Consider the following 14667-nt stretch of genomic DNA (forward strand, 5'->3'; position numbering starts at 1 on the left):
CTTTCCAAATCTGAATGACTGAGCAAGGCGAAAGGAGAATCAATCAACCACAATGTGACCCTACAGGCGGAAAAAACGCAGCGCTCCCACCAGCAGGCGGTGGGGGAAGGGAAGCACGTGTAACCCGGGCAGGGTTGCATCATGAGCTTGCTCGGGCTTTCAATTGCACCCTTGGTTTTTCGATTGCATGTAATACCTCAGCATCAGTCCGCACAAGCCCAGGGAGCCGGGGAGCAACGAAGGGCAGGCTCAAGGGAAGGCCCCACCACGTCCTTTTGGGGGGCCTTGATTGGCAACTGATACATAATAAGACACAATCTATTCTGCTGATTCACAATTATGGAGACTGTGTAAGTGTGTATTTTTTATTGATGTGCTCTAATAATGGTGTTGCAACAGTCGTTTTACATCATTGACGTTTTACAGCAATATTTGGCCGGGTGATTTTTAGGTCCGCCTTTTTGATGGAGGTCCAGCCCCTTAAAAACTCACCTCCGGCGCCCCCCCTCCCCCCCATCAGTCCCCCCGCGCCTACAACCTGAACAACAAATGGTCCAGTGTCCCAGAAAGGAGCAAGTGAGGTTACGGTTTAAAATGCTGAGTGTACTGAGCTCTTAGCGCAAAGCTCATTATACCCCAAAGGGAGGGGCAAACTTATCTTAAAATATTCAACAAAGCAGACCCCGAAGTACTGGGTGGTGGGCGCGGTTATCTGATTAATTGAATTAAGGGACGCGATGTGGTCAGGGGTCTTCAAACTGGAAGGGAGGAAGGAGCTCTGGGGACTTTAATGCACCGGGGCTGGGCCAAGTAAGCCTCAGCAACGTAAAACCCTTTGCAAAGCCTATGGGTGGGGTGGGGTGGGGGTCGGGAGTGAGAAGGCCCCAGAGCCCAGGTACCCCCAACTCCAGAGGCCCCCACACCCGAGGTCCTGGCCTCCACCTTCGTGTGTCTGAGTTTCTTTCTCCACGAGCATTTCTGGGTTTTCCCGGGAGGTGTTTTGCACAGGTCGAGGCTCCGCCTGAGCCCCCACGTTTTTGGGAGGGGGAAGAGGCTTTTGGGGTGTCCTCTAAGCCGCCGGTTTGGAGAGAGATGCACCCTCGGGCAGGTTGCAGGGGGCTGTTAGGGTAGCTGAGCAGCTGCTGCTTTGAGGTGGGGGAGGGTAACACACTAGCAGTGGCTTGGGTTCCCTTCCCCCCTGGAAACCGCGGGGGTGGTGGCCCGGATTCCTGTACCCTCTGGGTAGTGGGGGAAAGGCTGGGTTTGGGAATAGGACTGCGTGGGGGTAGGCCCGTGTTCCCTTCATCTCCCAGGGAGGCCACTGGGAAAGGGAGAGGCCCGGGTTCCCCTCACCCACCCTAGGCGTGGGGGCGAGGGCAGAGTTTAGACTCGAGGGCGGTGTAGGGTCGCAGGTTCCCCCATCGTGAGGGAGGGGCCGGATTAGGACGCCCGGCCTCTCTAGAAGCTGCGTGGGGGCGCGGACTCTCACCCCCTTCAGCGTGGGGGGAGGGGCGGCCCTGGAGGCCCCTCCCCCGGCCGTGGGGGAGGGGCAGGTTTGGGACTGGGCCCCCCCAGGGCTTAGGGGCGGGGCCGAATGGACGCGGGCTCCCCTCCCCCGCCCGTGGGGGAGGGGACGGGCTGGGGGGGTTGGGGCGCGCTCCCCTCCCCGCCCCCCCCCCCCCCCCGGGGCCCTGGCCTTGGGGGGAGGGGCCGGCCGGGGCGGCGGAGGCGGCCCCCCCTGGCAGTCCTCCCGGCCGGGGTCGGCGCGCTGGCGGCCGTTCCCCCGCCCCGGCGGAGGTCACTGCCCGTGCCGGTCCCTCCCGCCGTCCCGCCCTCTCTCGCCGCCGCCGCCGCCGCCGCTCCCGCCCCAGCCCCCCCCACTCTCCGCTCTCGGGAGCGAGGAGCCGCCAGCGCCCCCGCCCCGCCGCCGCCGCAGCGCCCTCGGCCGCCATTCGGCACCCGAAACTTTCCAGCGCCCGCGCCTCTCGGGGACTCGCGGCGGCGGGGCGGGGGCGGCCCGGGGGCGGCGCGAGGCTGCTCCGGGGCGCCGGGCCCTCCTCGGCCGCGGCACGGCCCGGGCTCGGCGACGGCCGGCGGCAGGGAGGCTCGGAGCGCGGCGGCGCCGCCACAAGTTGCGCTGCCGGCGGCGAGGTGAGTGCGCGGGGCTCGGCCGGCCGGGCGCGGGGCAGGGGGCGCAAACTTCTCCGGTGGGGGTGGGGGGGTGCTGGCGGGCGGCTCGGGGCGCCCGCACGCTCCGCCCGCCGCCGGGGCTCTGGAGGGGCAGGTCCCCAACTGTCCCCAGGGCTCGGGCAGGGGTGCGGCGCGCTCCCTGCAGGCTGAACAATACCCCGATGTGGCCGCTCCCCAAAGTGCCGGCGCGTCGGGGGCGGGCGGAGGCTGGCGCGCGGGGGGTGGGGGGGGCTCTGTTTGGGGAGGGGAGGCGGCCGGTAAGTTTGGGGAAGCGCTCGGGCTGTCCCCCGGCGCCCCTTTGTCTGTGTCTTCTGGGGCTGGCGGGGCGAACCTCCGCCGCCGCGGGATCCCCCCGTGGGGGAGGGGCGCCCCATTCATCCCCGGGCGCCGGCCAGCCCGCCCGGGACCGGCTGGAAGCGCGGCGGCGCGCGGTGGAGTGAGTGGCGGGCGAGGCGGCGGCGCGGGCCCGGCCGCCGCTCAGTTTCCGAGAGGCAGAAACTGTCAAGGAAGTCGGGAGCTCCCCGGCCCGAGCGAGGGGACCCGGCTAGGGGCGACATCGGTGGGTGGAGGGCGGGGGGCGCCCTTGGTCAGGCGGGGTCTGCCGAGTGCGGCCTGGAGAGGGTGCAGACCTGTTGCTCCCGGGCTCGGCGGGGTGGGGGGGGCGGGAGGGGTAGGGGGTGGAGGGGGGAGGGGTGGCCCCCCTTCGGTGTGTTGAGCTGTGCACTCCAGGGGGACTATCCCTATGGGGGGGCGGTGCTCGGAACGGCGTGGGGGTGTGCCTTCGGGTGTCGGTGACCGTCTGGTATATGACAATTTGGGGTCGCTAGAGGCCCGCCCGCGCTGGGGTAGGGCCTGGACTTCACGTGCGTCGCCTGCGCGCGCGGTCAGGCCTCGGCCCGGACTCGCTGCACGGCCTGGCATTCTCCGAGCCAACTGCCTTGGAAATTCCACAAAGTTAGAGTCGGTGGTGTGTGTGTGTGTGTGTGTTTCTTCCTCCTCTTAGTCGGTAATGTTGTGGAGCAGAACCCAGAAAGAAACAAAAACTCGCTTGCTGTCGCATCCTCGACTGTTTCTGGTTTGCATTGTCACATGTGGCTTTACCCGACTTCTGGCTGTTTTTCTCCTGAAGTGCCGCCTGAGTCCCTAGTTTAACCTGGAAGGGGAGGGGCGGGACTCTAGCTAGGACGGGGAGAGCCCTCCTCAGGTCCCGAGCGTTGGTTTCCGGGTAGCAAATGGCTCTTGACGATTTTATGAAAAGTTTACAACTAGTCATTCCTGGAAAAGAGATGATGGGGGGGGGGGAGGGGGGCGCGTAGGCAAGAATGTTGAGTTTGGCACAATTAAGACATCGAGATGACACTTTAGTTTTAAAGGATGTTAACGTTTCAAATGTGCTGCAGATCGTCCTGGAAAACCACCCAGCTGGATAACTAATCTAGGGATAAAAGTTGAAGTTCATCATTTGACCCAGTTGCTAAAATAGCCCTCAAGGAGATTCCAGCTCTTAAATGAAATGTGCACCTGTGGGACAAAAATGGGAGATTTTGTGCCCTGTGGGGCCAGTGTCAGTGGATCCTCTGGGATTGGCTTTTCTTTCTGCTTTTATCCACAGCTTGGTCAGTCCAGTAATTATCAACACCCCCATTTAAATTTCCCAAACCTCAGTGCTCCTGAATGCTCGCATGTGTTAGGGGGTTGGGGAAGGATGGTGCGCAGGTGCTGTTAGTGTTGAATCTCATCTCTACCTGTGGGAACTTCGGGCTCCCTCCTCCGTGTGAGGTTTGCCTGAATGGGCCGTTAGGAGGAGTTCAGTGGGCTCCAGAGCCTGCAGAGAGGTGGACAGAGCCCTTGGACCCATCTCTGTCAGGACACCTTGCTTGGCTAGAAACCAGCCTTTGTCCCCATTTGGCTTGAAGTAGCGAAAGGGTCCACCCTCTTAACACTCTGCTGCTGACCTTGAAGGTCTGCAGCTTTTCTGAGTGTCCTTTCTATGTGTGCAGAAATGAGACTTGAAATCCTGGTGCTCATTGAGTGCTGGGAGGGAGAGAAAGAAAGAACGTGTGTGTGTATGTTTTCTGGAAACTATAAAGTTGCCTGTAAATTTTAGTTGTTCCTGTTAGCAAATCGAATAATTGTCTACGCGTTACTTGAAGGCCACGCACTGAGGATTTTACAGGCACTTGATGCCCCTGTGTGTGGTACTTCTTGCCATCCTGCTGTAGGGGACACTGAGTTGCTAACATTTAGGGGAGGAAGGATTGTCTGATTCTTGAAGCCCAGCTCTTATGCTTGGAGTTCCTGTTTTCCTGTTTACCTAGCACGAATTTTCACATTTGGAGACCTAAAGTTCCTTAAAATGACATGCACGCATTCACGAATGAGAACGTACATTGAAATCTGTTCAGAGATACAGGCCCAGGGGCTCCAGTGAGTCAGGAAACATCGACCTCAGCGGAGGGACTGCTTTCTATAGTTTCACTGTCCAGTATAGTAAGCACTAGCCACATGTGAATATTTAGATTCAAATTAATTAAAACTAAATAAACAATTCTGTTGAGTTCCTGTAGCGATAACTCACATGCTCGGTAGATGCCTGTGGCCAGTGGCCACTATATGAGCCAGCACAGGACATGCGGAAAGTTTTCTTAGAGGGTGCTACTCTATAGTTACTGCAAGGAAATATTAATAAAAGTTGGTGTACTTTTTGTAGGGGGAGGGGAGAAGTTGTTAAAATTTGAAATAATTCACAGATAAACCTTTAAAAAAAAATGAAAGACCCATTTCAGCTATGATTTACCCAGGAAAGTGATTTCAGTGAATAGATTGTTACTTGTTTTGTTTTGTTTTTTTTTAAAGTGGGCTTCATGCCCAATGTGGGGCTTGAATTCACCCCCTGGGATCAAGAGTCGAACGCTCTACCAACTGAGCCAGCCAGGCCCCCCCAGTGAATGGAATCTTGATCTGAAATTGACAGCAATTTTGGACTGAGGTGCTTTGGACCAGTTCTGAATTAGAAAACCGGAACCGCAAGCCCGAGTCTCCCACTGAGTGTTTAACCTTGGGTGAGGCCAGTAGCCTCTCATCTCCTTGCGTCCTTTTTCCCACCTGAAGAAAGGTATAGCCATTAGCCAGGCCCCAAGGTGCCTGCCTACGCGGATGGTGGGGACTGTCCTTGGGATGGTGGAGCCCAACTTGTCAGCATCGGTGAGGCCCTGTGTGGGTGATTGAGGGTGCGGCCATGTGTGATGTGTTTTAGCCTCTGTTTGCTGTGGATACCACAGGCTTTCAGCCCCCCACCCCCGACCTGATAAGTCTTAGTTTCGAGGTTCAGTCTCTTGAGGTCAAAATCTTCCGTATTAAAAAGGCAGATAAGGAATCCTTCCAACAGAGTGAGATTTCACAATCGTCAAGAGTATTTTTTTTTTTTTTTTTTTTTTTTAATGGCTGAGTACTAGCTGTTTCCTGTACACCAGGTCCCTGAGTCAGGATGTTATTTTTATTAGTTGCTGTGATCTTTGCACAGCTCTTTGTATTTTTTATAGTAATTGGCTAGAAATTTTATTTGTAAATGAGGGTGGGGGGGAAAACCAATTTTGTGTCTGCCAGAGAGAGAGGTGACTTCCCAGATCACCTTTCTGCCATTTGTACTCACTTATTTTTGTTTCTTCAGGGCTCTGGCGTGACCCGTCAGCTTTTGGCAGAAAGTACTTAACGAAATACCTAGGATGTCCCTGATTGTCTTCCAGAGGTGGAAGAAGGGTCTTCGCAGGAGGAGGCCAGGCCCACGGAAGCCTTCTGATTCTCAGTTACCTGGTGGGCTGGTGAGCAGCTCAGCTCAGCTCACCTGGGGCTGCCCCCTGCCTACTTCCCGCTGGGGGGTCCGGATTCCTGGGGTCTGCGCACGAGGCACTGGCAGGCCGATCTGGCCTAGACCGATCTGGCCTAGACCGCAGCCCCGATGGCTCTTTGGTGCGACAGGACGCTGTCTCAGCGGTGGTTTCCTAATCCTGGCGTTTGCCCTCTCTTCCCCTCTTAAAAAAAAAAAAAACGTGGAACATACAATAAGTTGTTGTCCTTTCACCCCTGAAGACTTTTGTTTATAGGGGTACCTGGGTGGCTCGGTCGGTTGAGAGTCTGACTTCAGCTTAGGTCATCTCGCGGTTCACGAGTTTAAGCCCTGAGTTCGAGCTGTGAGTCGGGCTCTATGCTGACAACTCGGAGCCTGGAGCCTGTTTCGGATTCTGTGTTTCCCTCTCTCCCTGCCCCCCACCCCCGCTCGCGCTCTGTCTTTCAAAAGTAAATGTTAAAAAATAATTAAAAAAAAAAGACTTTTATTTTTTAAAGTTTTTTTTTTTTTCTTTCTCTCCTGAGAGGAAGCACTTATTCACAAGTGGAGAGGGGCAGGGAGAGAATGAGAGACAGAGATAGAGAATAAATCCCAAGCAGGCTCCTCACTGTCAGTCTCCAACTCATGAACCAGGAGATCAGGACCTGAACTGAAGTCTGACTCTCAACTGACTGACCCACCCAGGCACCCTGCCCCTAAAGACTTTTAAAATATAGTTTTGGGGCGCCTGGGTGGCGCAGTCGGTTAAGCGTCCGACTTCAGCCAGGTCACGATCTCGCGGTCCGTGAGTTCGAGCCCCGCGTCAGGCTCTGGGCTGATGGCTCGGAGCCTGGAGCCTGTTTCCGATTCTGTGTCTCCCTCTCTCTCTGCCCCTCCCCTGTTCATGCTCTGTCTCTCTCTGTCCCAAAAATAAATAAAAAACGTTGAAAAAAAAATAAAATAAAATATAGTTTCAATTGGGAAGCAAGGCTAAAGTCATTTTGTAAACACTTTTTTTTGTAACTTGGAGATAAACTACCCCCCCCCCCCAACTATTTTTAGTATTGAAGGAAGTAACTGACCTCTTGAGTGGGAGACTGGATGTGAGTTTCCCCCTCGGGTCTTGCCCTCCTCGGCCTTCCCCCACCCCCCACATCCTTTCCCTGGGGTTTGACCAAACTACACTGGCCAGATCGGCCAGATGAGACGCAACAAAGCCAAAATAAAAACTGGATGTGGGAAGGGACTGGCGAAGTCAACATGTTTATGTAGGCAAAGAGAGCCTCATCTGAGAAAATGAGTTCAAAACCTCAGGGGAAAAACGCAGCCATCAAGGAATTCGCTTCCCCGGGTGGCTTTGTGACCAGGGTGCGGGGAACTTGACTAAAGACGGTCGTGTTCACTTGGGGCCCCTGGGTGGCTCAGTCGGTTGAGCATCTGACTTTGGCTCAGGTCGTGATTTTGTGGTTCGGGGGTTCCAGCCCCACATTGGTCTCGCTGTTGTCAGCACAGAACCCGCTTCGGATCCTCGGTCCCCCTCTCTGTCTGCCCCTTCCCTGCTCGCACTCTCTCTCACAAAAATAAATAAACATTAAAAGAAATACATGGTTGTGTTCACTTGAGTGGACAGGTTTGTCCCCATATCGCTGCTGTTAAATGCTTATTGAGAATCTGCTGTGAGTGAAGACTGCAGACGTGTCCTGGAACCCAGTAAGAAAAGACAAAATTGGGGCAAATTTAAAGTTAATACACTGGCAAAGATGTTTTTTAATTTCGCAGAGGAAGCCGGGTGCCATTTCTTTTGCTTATGTTTGTTCTTGGCAGACGGGAGCAGAGGTGGAGATGGGGTGATACACAGGTGCAAAAGAAAGGAACGTCTTCTGAGGTGAAGGCAGGGGATGCTTTATGGGAACTGGGCTTGGAGCCCTCAGCTCTAGGATCTTGAATGAACTCATGGTTCTCAGGGCATTTCAGCCTCCTACTTTCAAAGGTGTTTGGCAATGTCTAGAAACGTTTTCAGTTGTCACAGCTTGGGGGAAGGGCATGGTGGTGCTCCTGGTATCTGCAGGGGGCGGGGAGGGGGGACGGTCTGTGGATGCTGCCGAATAGCCTACATTGCACAGGACAGTCCCCACCATGAGGAATGATGGGCACCCAAATGCCAGTGGTGCCCAGGTGGGGACACCAACCCTGAGTTAAACCGCATACAATCCTGTTGGGGAAAGAGTAGGGGGCGGGGGGGAAGGTGGGTACCAAGAAAAACCTGTGTATCAAGTTCTGTGCTCCCTTTTTTTCTTTGTTTTTAGGTTTTTATTTTGAGAGAGTGCAAGCTGGGGAGGGCAGAGAGAGGGAATCCCAAGCAGGCTCTGCACTGCCAGCACAGAGGCCTGTGTGGGGCTCGGACTCATGAACCCTGTATGAGATCATGATCTGAGCCGAAGTGAAGAGTCGGATGCTTAACCGACTGAGCCACCCAGGCGCCCGTCACGTTCTGTGTTCCCAAGGCACACCTGTCCGTTTTGGGAATCTGTTAGGAAGTGAATTACATCCTCTGGCAGATTGAGACAGGAAGTTTGCAGTGCTCACAGGGGAAGAGGAGACAGGCTGAGTGCACTTCGAAGGCGGAATGAAAAGACCAAGAGGGCCGTGTGTGTGTGTGTGTGTGTGTGTGTGTGTGTGTCGTGTCGTGTCGTGTCGTTGCCCAAGCTCCGCCTCAACACCAGGAGTTCAGAGACCCCAGATGCAGGTGTTTCTTGAAGGCGTGTTTCTGGACTTTTTCCTCTTGGTTCTATGGATGTCGTGCATTTGCTAGGTCTCACTTTGGGTCAGCTTCTGTGTACTGACGCTACTTATTCTGGAAAACATGGCACCTGTCTCGTGTTTATGCAGTGACATGGGGGTCACCCTGGAGTTGAAGTTACCCCAGTACTACAGGCTGTGCAGGAGCTCGTGAGCGTGGGGGCGAGTGAGTGAAGTTTCGGCCGCTCTCGGGACTCGGTGCTGCCTCTGTGTCCATCCCTTCTCTGACTCTCGAACTTCACAAACTGGGGCAGCCAGACATGGATCTACATTTTCCAAGGATCCCCTGGAAGAGGTGCCCTGTTAGTGTCTAGAGTCCGGTCCTGCTGTGTGTCTGGTCATCCTGAGCCCGCCAGTGAGCCCAGAGGAGCACCAGGCCTGGCCTGCACGGGTGTCTTCTGGGCCCTTGGTGGCCGTGGGGCAGGTGACGCAGCTGTGGGGGGAACTTCGTCTGTAGACAGCTTGCCTTGCGCTGCCCGCCTCTTTGGGCAGATCAGTTTCTTTCTCTAGCATTCGTTTTCTCATTTAGAGAGAGAGAAAATAGAATCTATTTCTCAGGCTTGTGGCATTAAAGGAGATAGGATTATTATCCTGCCTGGAGCCCCGCCTGCCGATACCTTCCTCCACTCCGAGGTTGGGAATTGGGTGTGCAAATGCATCTTTATTAGTTAGGATGGTCTCCAGCGCTTGCTTCCTTTTCCTTATCTCTTCCTCCCCACCCCCTCCCCACTTTAAGTTGAATTTCACTGCTGCTTATATATACGTCTTTATATATAATTTTTCATATCGTTCTATAAGATTGGTTATTCTCTCTTCCTGTGTACAGTTTTGTGAATTTCGCTACACGCGTAGCTTTGTGTAACCAACACCAAAAGATGGATACGGTACAAGTCTATCACCCCAAAGGCACCTGTGGTGCTTCCCTCCATAGTCACCCGGCCCCCACCACTAACTGAAGTGCTCACCCAACAGCTCTGCCCACTGGGTCTTGGTAATTGCGTTTCAACTCTGGATCAGATGCCTCATGGAAAACCCTTCCACTCTCCCAGCACCTTCCTTTGTGTTTCTCTCTGATGGCACATGAACTTCACACTTTCGCACACATGGCCCTGTGTGTTTGCCTCAGAACAGCAGGGTTTGCACTGTGGGTATTATCAAAAGCAGGGAGAAGAAACCCTTACTGCTTTTTAATATTTGTAGGAAGCCATGGAGTCAGGATACCAGGTGTCTTGTTGGGGCAGCCAAAGATCTTCTGCTCTTTCCCTGTACTGGTTAGTCCTCGCCGCCAGATGAGTTGAAATGGGATGTTTTCTGATGCACTTTCAGAAAAACGTTTCCTGAATATTTCTGCCTCACCCCCCCAAACATGCTTAGTATGTGAACTGTGTCAGTGAGTTATAAAGTCCTGTCTTCGGTTTCAAAAAACAAGACCCACGCGTGGAGTTGTTGCGTTTTTTGCCAATGGGGGTAGTAATTGGAAAAGAAAACAAGCTAAAAATATAGTTGTATTTGCATCACTTTGTTGTAGAAATAAAATGAATTCCTATGTCTGTGCGTCTCTGTAGTTGTTGACCTGTGCTTTAGGCTGTAATTTCAGTTTTTGTGGTCTCATAGGAGACGGCATGTTTTCTAGAGGAATGGGCTTGGTGTTTGGCTTTGGCCAGATCCTGCCCTGGGTGGTCCGCCTGCTTGCGTGACATCGTTTAAAACCTGTGTGCGTCCTCACCTCTAGAGGTGGAGTCAGAGCGCAGGTGAGCTGATCTGGAGACTTCTATCTTGTGGGGAGATTTTAATTTGGAAAACGGATATTACTCGTGTGTTGGGGCAGCTATCTTTTTAAAACTTAAAAAAAGTGTTTATTTTGAGAGAGAGCGAGAGCACGTGCACACGTGAGCGGGGGGAGGGGTAGAGAGAGAGGGAGAGAGAGAATCCCAAGTAGGCTCCATGGAGCCTGACAGCACGGAGCCTGACTCAGGCTCAAACTCACAAACCATGAGATCATGACCTGAGCCGAAGGCAGACGCCCAACCGACTGAGCCACCCAGGCGCCCCTACCCCATTTTTTTTTAAAAGAACGGTTAAGGATTATATTAAAAAGTATAAGTAAACTGGTGTTTATTTATGTCCCCTGCTTTGACTGTCACTCTATCCACTAGCGAAATAGGCGATTTTGACTTAACGTTGATAACTTAGTTATATATTTTGCTTAACACAGTACACATCGAATCAGAAAATACTTTGGGCTGTTGGGTGACTCTGAATAATTTGTATGCGTTTTGTGGTTTCCCAATCTCAAGAGACATTGTAAAGCACAAACAATGCTTATGGTAAAATTCACAGTGTTTATTCCTTGAAAACTTTGTCTGCTTTGAATTCTTGTGATTCCCCCTTCCCCCCTCTGGTGGATGCAGCCAGAAGGCTTTGAAGAAAGTGTGTTTTCTTCGTTGCTTCCCTGGAACCTGGAACCCAGAATATGACCCTAGATAGCCATCGTGGAGCACTTTCCCATCAACCCCCACAGGAGTGCAGATGCAGAGGGAGGTGTTGAGGGCTCCCCACCCCCCCAAGCCTGATTACCTTCCCACTTTCTAAGAAATTGAAAACTTTCCTAAAGTCTACTGAGAACTAGGTAACCAGCATCACCCAAGTTGGAGTGAGTTTAAGGGGACACTTCATTTCTCACAGCGCTACATTTCTTCCTATGATCAAGAGTCTGTGCAAACATCTGGTATGGTTCAGTTCTGGTATTGTTCTGTTCTGCAAACGTTTCCGCTTGTTTGAATATCCCAGTAGGTGGAAACGTGGACAAAAAGAAGCTTACTATATGCGATGCTATTTTATTAAATCACAAATAACAAAAACTTTAATACTGTAAGACCGTATCAATGGTCATAAGAAGTGGAGAAAAATTCAGCACCCCTGAGCAGTGATCTCTGTTCTGGTGCGTTGCAGGGAGTACTTAGTCTTAACCGGGTCAGCGCTGTTCCTCCAGTTGTCTTGTAATCTTGACATCCATTTGAAGAGGAGAAACGAGACCGTGGACAGGAAGTCTGTCACCGAAGTCATGCCGTGCAGAAGGCTGTTGCATCAGTATGCAAACCTAATTCCCAGCACTGATAAAGTTCCAGGCGGTTGTAAAAAAGTAGGGTTCCAGGTGGTTGCAGAGTGGTACGTTGTATTTGATAAAAGCAGTTGAGTTGAGAATTGATGTCTCTACCATTTGGTTCGTGTGGGGAACGGATTAAACTTGGGTCCCTGCCTTAGGTTCTTTTTCCAACAGAATCTTATCAGGCACTTGGGACCCACACAGCTTTAATGCCAACTCGTGTTGGTAAAGACTCAAGCATTCAGTTACCGACTTGACAACAGTGATGGCCAGCTCCTGACAGTCACAGATCAGTCTGGGAGACATGATTTGCTTTAACTTTTAACTTGGTTATGAGAAAATACCCATTCGGTTTGTTTCTAAGACGCAGGGGTGATTCTGTGCCAATTTCAACCATTTCCAGGGATTTGTAGCAAAATGCTTTCGAAAAGCCCTCGCCAAGAGAAACAACATTGGAGGTACACCCAGCTCTGAAGTTGATGAAAATAAGAATTAATGATCTTACGTGTCTAGTGCATGACAGAAATGATTGTAGACCAGATGAGAACAAGGTGAGAGGCCTTTGGAGGTTAGAGTTGCCTTATACATTTCATGGGAGTCTCTGATAAATTTCATGGGCTTCTGAGTACATTTCCTTGAAACCAGTAATCTCCACATTTTGTTGGGGGCAGTGTTAGGTTTTAATTCCCAAAGTGCCCTCCCCGGGTCGACTTCATGTTCTCTGGGCAGGTGCACAGCGAGATTTATTAGGGCGTAGGAAGAAACTGAAAATGTCCACGTTCTCTGTGTCTTGATACTTAGAAGATGTCTCTTTTTGTGGTCTGTGAAAAATGCATGTAATAATTGGTTGAGTGCTGTGTATAGTTAATAAATAAATTTCGTGAGTTGGGGGCACACGTTAGAAACTTTTTCGCTGATTAGGATGTGCAATGAAAGAACATTTAGACATTGCTGAATGGGTCCCCGGACACAGATGTATTCCCCCCTCTGGCTTTAGCTGCCAGAGTGTGTGTGTATATGTGCATGCTTGGATCTGTCGGATTTTGTGTGTTTTAAAAGCTGAAAAAATATTCATGCTTTAGAACCAGATGACAGAATCTCCGCTGCAGGTGCGTGCTGTGCTTTTTACGCATTTCATGACTCTGCAGTGTTTTCATAATCACTTAATTCTGTTTATAAATCAGCTGCACTCATTGATGGTTGCCCTCAGGGCTCCTGAGAAACAGGCTTGTTGAAGAGATTCAGACCTTAGAAGACAACCAACGTGAGATGGTGCGGGAACAGGATTGTGATGAAAGTCTTTAGGTACCTTCAGTCTGCCTGTTTCCTTGTTGGGTCTTTTTCCAGAGACAAGTTTCATTGGTCACGGTTGTTATTTAACACATTTTCAGAAATATTTCATGACAGAGGTTGTTTTTTTGTTTGTTTGTTTTTTAAAGACAAAACTCCCTTTAGTTGATGCTGTACTGCTGGTGTTACAGAGAGTAAAGGTAAAAATTCACGGGGCCCTTGAATGGCTCAGTCGGTTGAGCGTCCAGCTCTTGATTTCCGATCAGGTCACGATGTCATGTTTGTGGCATAAAGCTCCATGTCTGGCTCTGTGCTGACAGTGCAGAGTCTGCTTGAGATTCTCTCTCCCTCCCTCTCCCGCTCTCTGCCCCTCCTCCACTTGAGCACATGCACACTCTCTCAAAATAAATAAATAAACATTAAAAAAATTAAGTTCACGATTCAGACCACACTGTGAGCTCTGGAGGTGAGAACCGAGACTGGCCTCCTCACCCTTGAAGTCTTTTGTCTGAGCTCGTTTGCTGTGGAGGCTGAAGGTTTGGTTTTCATGAGACTAAATGTCAACCCGCAAGTCGTTGCAGGGTTTCCACATCAGCCTTTTTGTTTGTTTAACTTGAAATGGTTGATAGGTTATCCTTGGTTTTTCTGTGTAATTTTTGGTGTTCGCATCAATTTTTCCCTTTGTGAATACTGAATTTGCAGTATAAGTCTGTACGTAAAATGAAACTGGGAGACTTGCGAGTGAATTCAAAAGCCTACAGGTGAACGCTTCTTGTTCATTTCTACGTGCCACGTGACAGATATGCCACGTGTCATTAACGGATCTGCATAGACGTTCATTTGTCGTTTGGTAAACTGAAATACTTATCTCCTTAAAAAAAAATTGCTTCTCTTTATGGCAATAGAAGGCACCTACTGTAAAGAGGAGAAACAGGAAGTAGAATTTTTTTTCCTGTCGTGTTCTTCTAAACCTTTGTCTCTCCCATGTTATAAACCTTTGTCTCTCTTCTCCGGAGATCGATACGTGCAAATGCCAATAGTAGATTAGTTACAATTAGTGTCTCTGGGAATGTGCTTTATCTTTTATCTGCCCCTGCACCTTGCTCTTTGGAGAGGAAAGAGAAGTTGAAGTATTTTGCTCTCAGCCAGACTCCTTGAGCTGTGTCCACGTCTTTCCACGTCTTGACTTTGTGTTGTAAGTAGGTCAACCAGACACCAGTGAATCACTTCAGCTCTGATCCTGAGTCCTCTTCTTTGTTTTTGGGTGACACACTAGTAATTATTCATTTGATGATTTGCCTGCCAAATTGCCCTGAAGAATATTTCCGAGCTGTGTCGCAGAAGATGGCTGTAAAGGGAGACTGTTTTTAGAGGCACGCACACAAGTTGCTTCTGTTCCCTAAACGTGTAGCTCAGACACCAGTGAGGTGCGGAAATCTGCGTATAGTTTTTGAGA

The 14667-nt window shown here is 51.3% G+C and overlaps 1 protein-coding gene across 4 annotated transcripts in view; it reads left to right on the forward strand.

Annotated features, from left to right (window-relative positions):
* The first annotated feature begins 215 nt into the window (after positions 1-215).
* The window catches only part of TBL1X (transducin beta like 1 X-linked), a 231779-nt gene continuing 217327 nt past the window's right edge, over positions 216-14667 (forward strand). For 3 of the 4 annotated variants that reach the window (XM_042975257.1, XM_042975253.1, XM_042975254.1), the window contains exon 1: positions 2055-2151. The gene's annotated coding sequence lies outside the window, so the exon portion shown is untranslated. Of the gene's footprint in view, positions 351-2054; positions 2152-14667 lie in introns of those variants that run through there. The other variant, XM_042975256.1, reaches the window with a different exon arrangement.

This window comes from Panthera tigris, chromosome X (assembly GCF_018350195.1).
Source record: "Panthera tigris isolate Pti1 chromosome X, P.tigris_Pti1_mat1.1, whole genome shotgun sequence".
Lineage (NCBI taxonomy): Eukaryota > Metazoa > Chordata > Mammalia > Carnivora > Felidae > Panthera > Panthera tigris.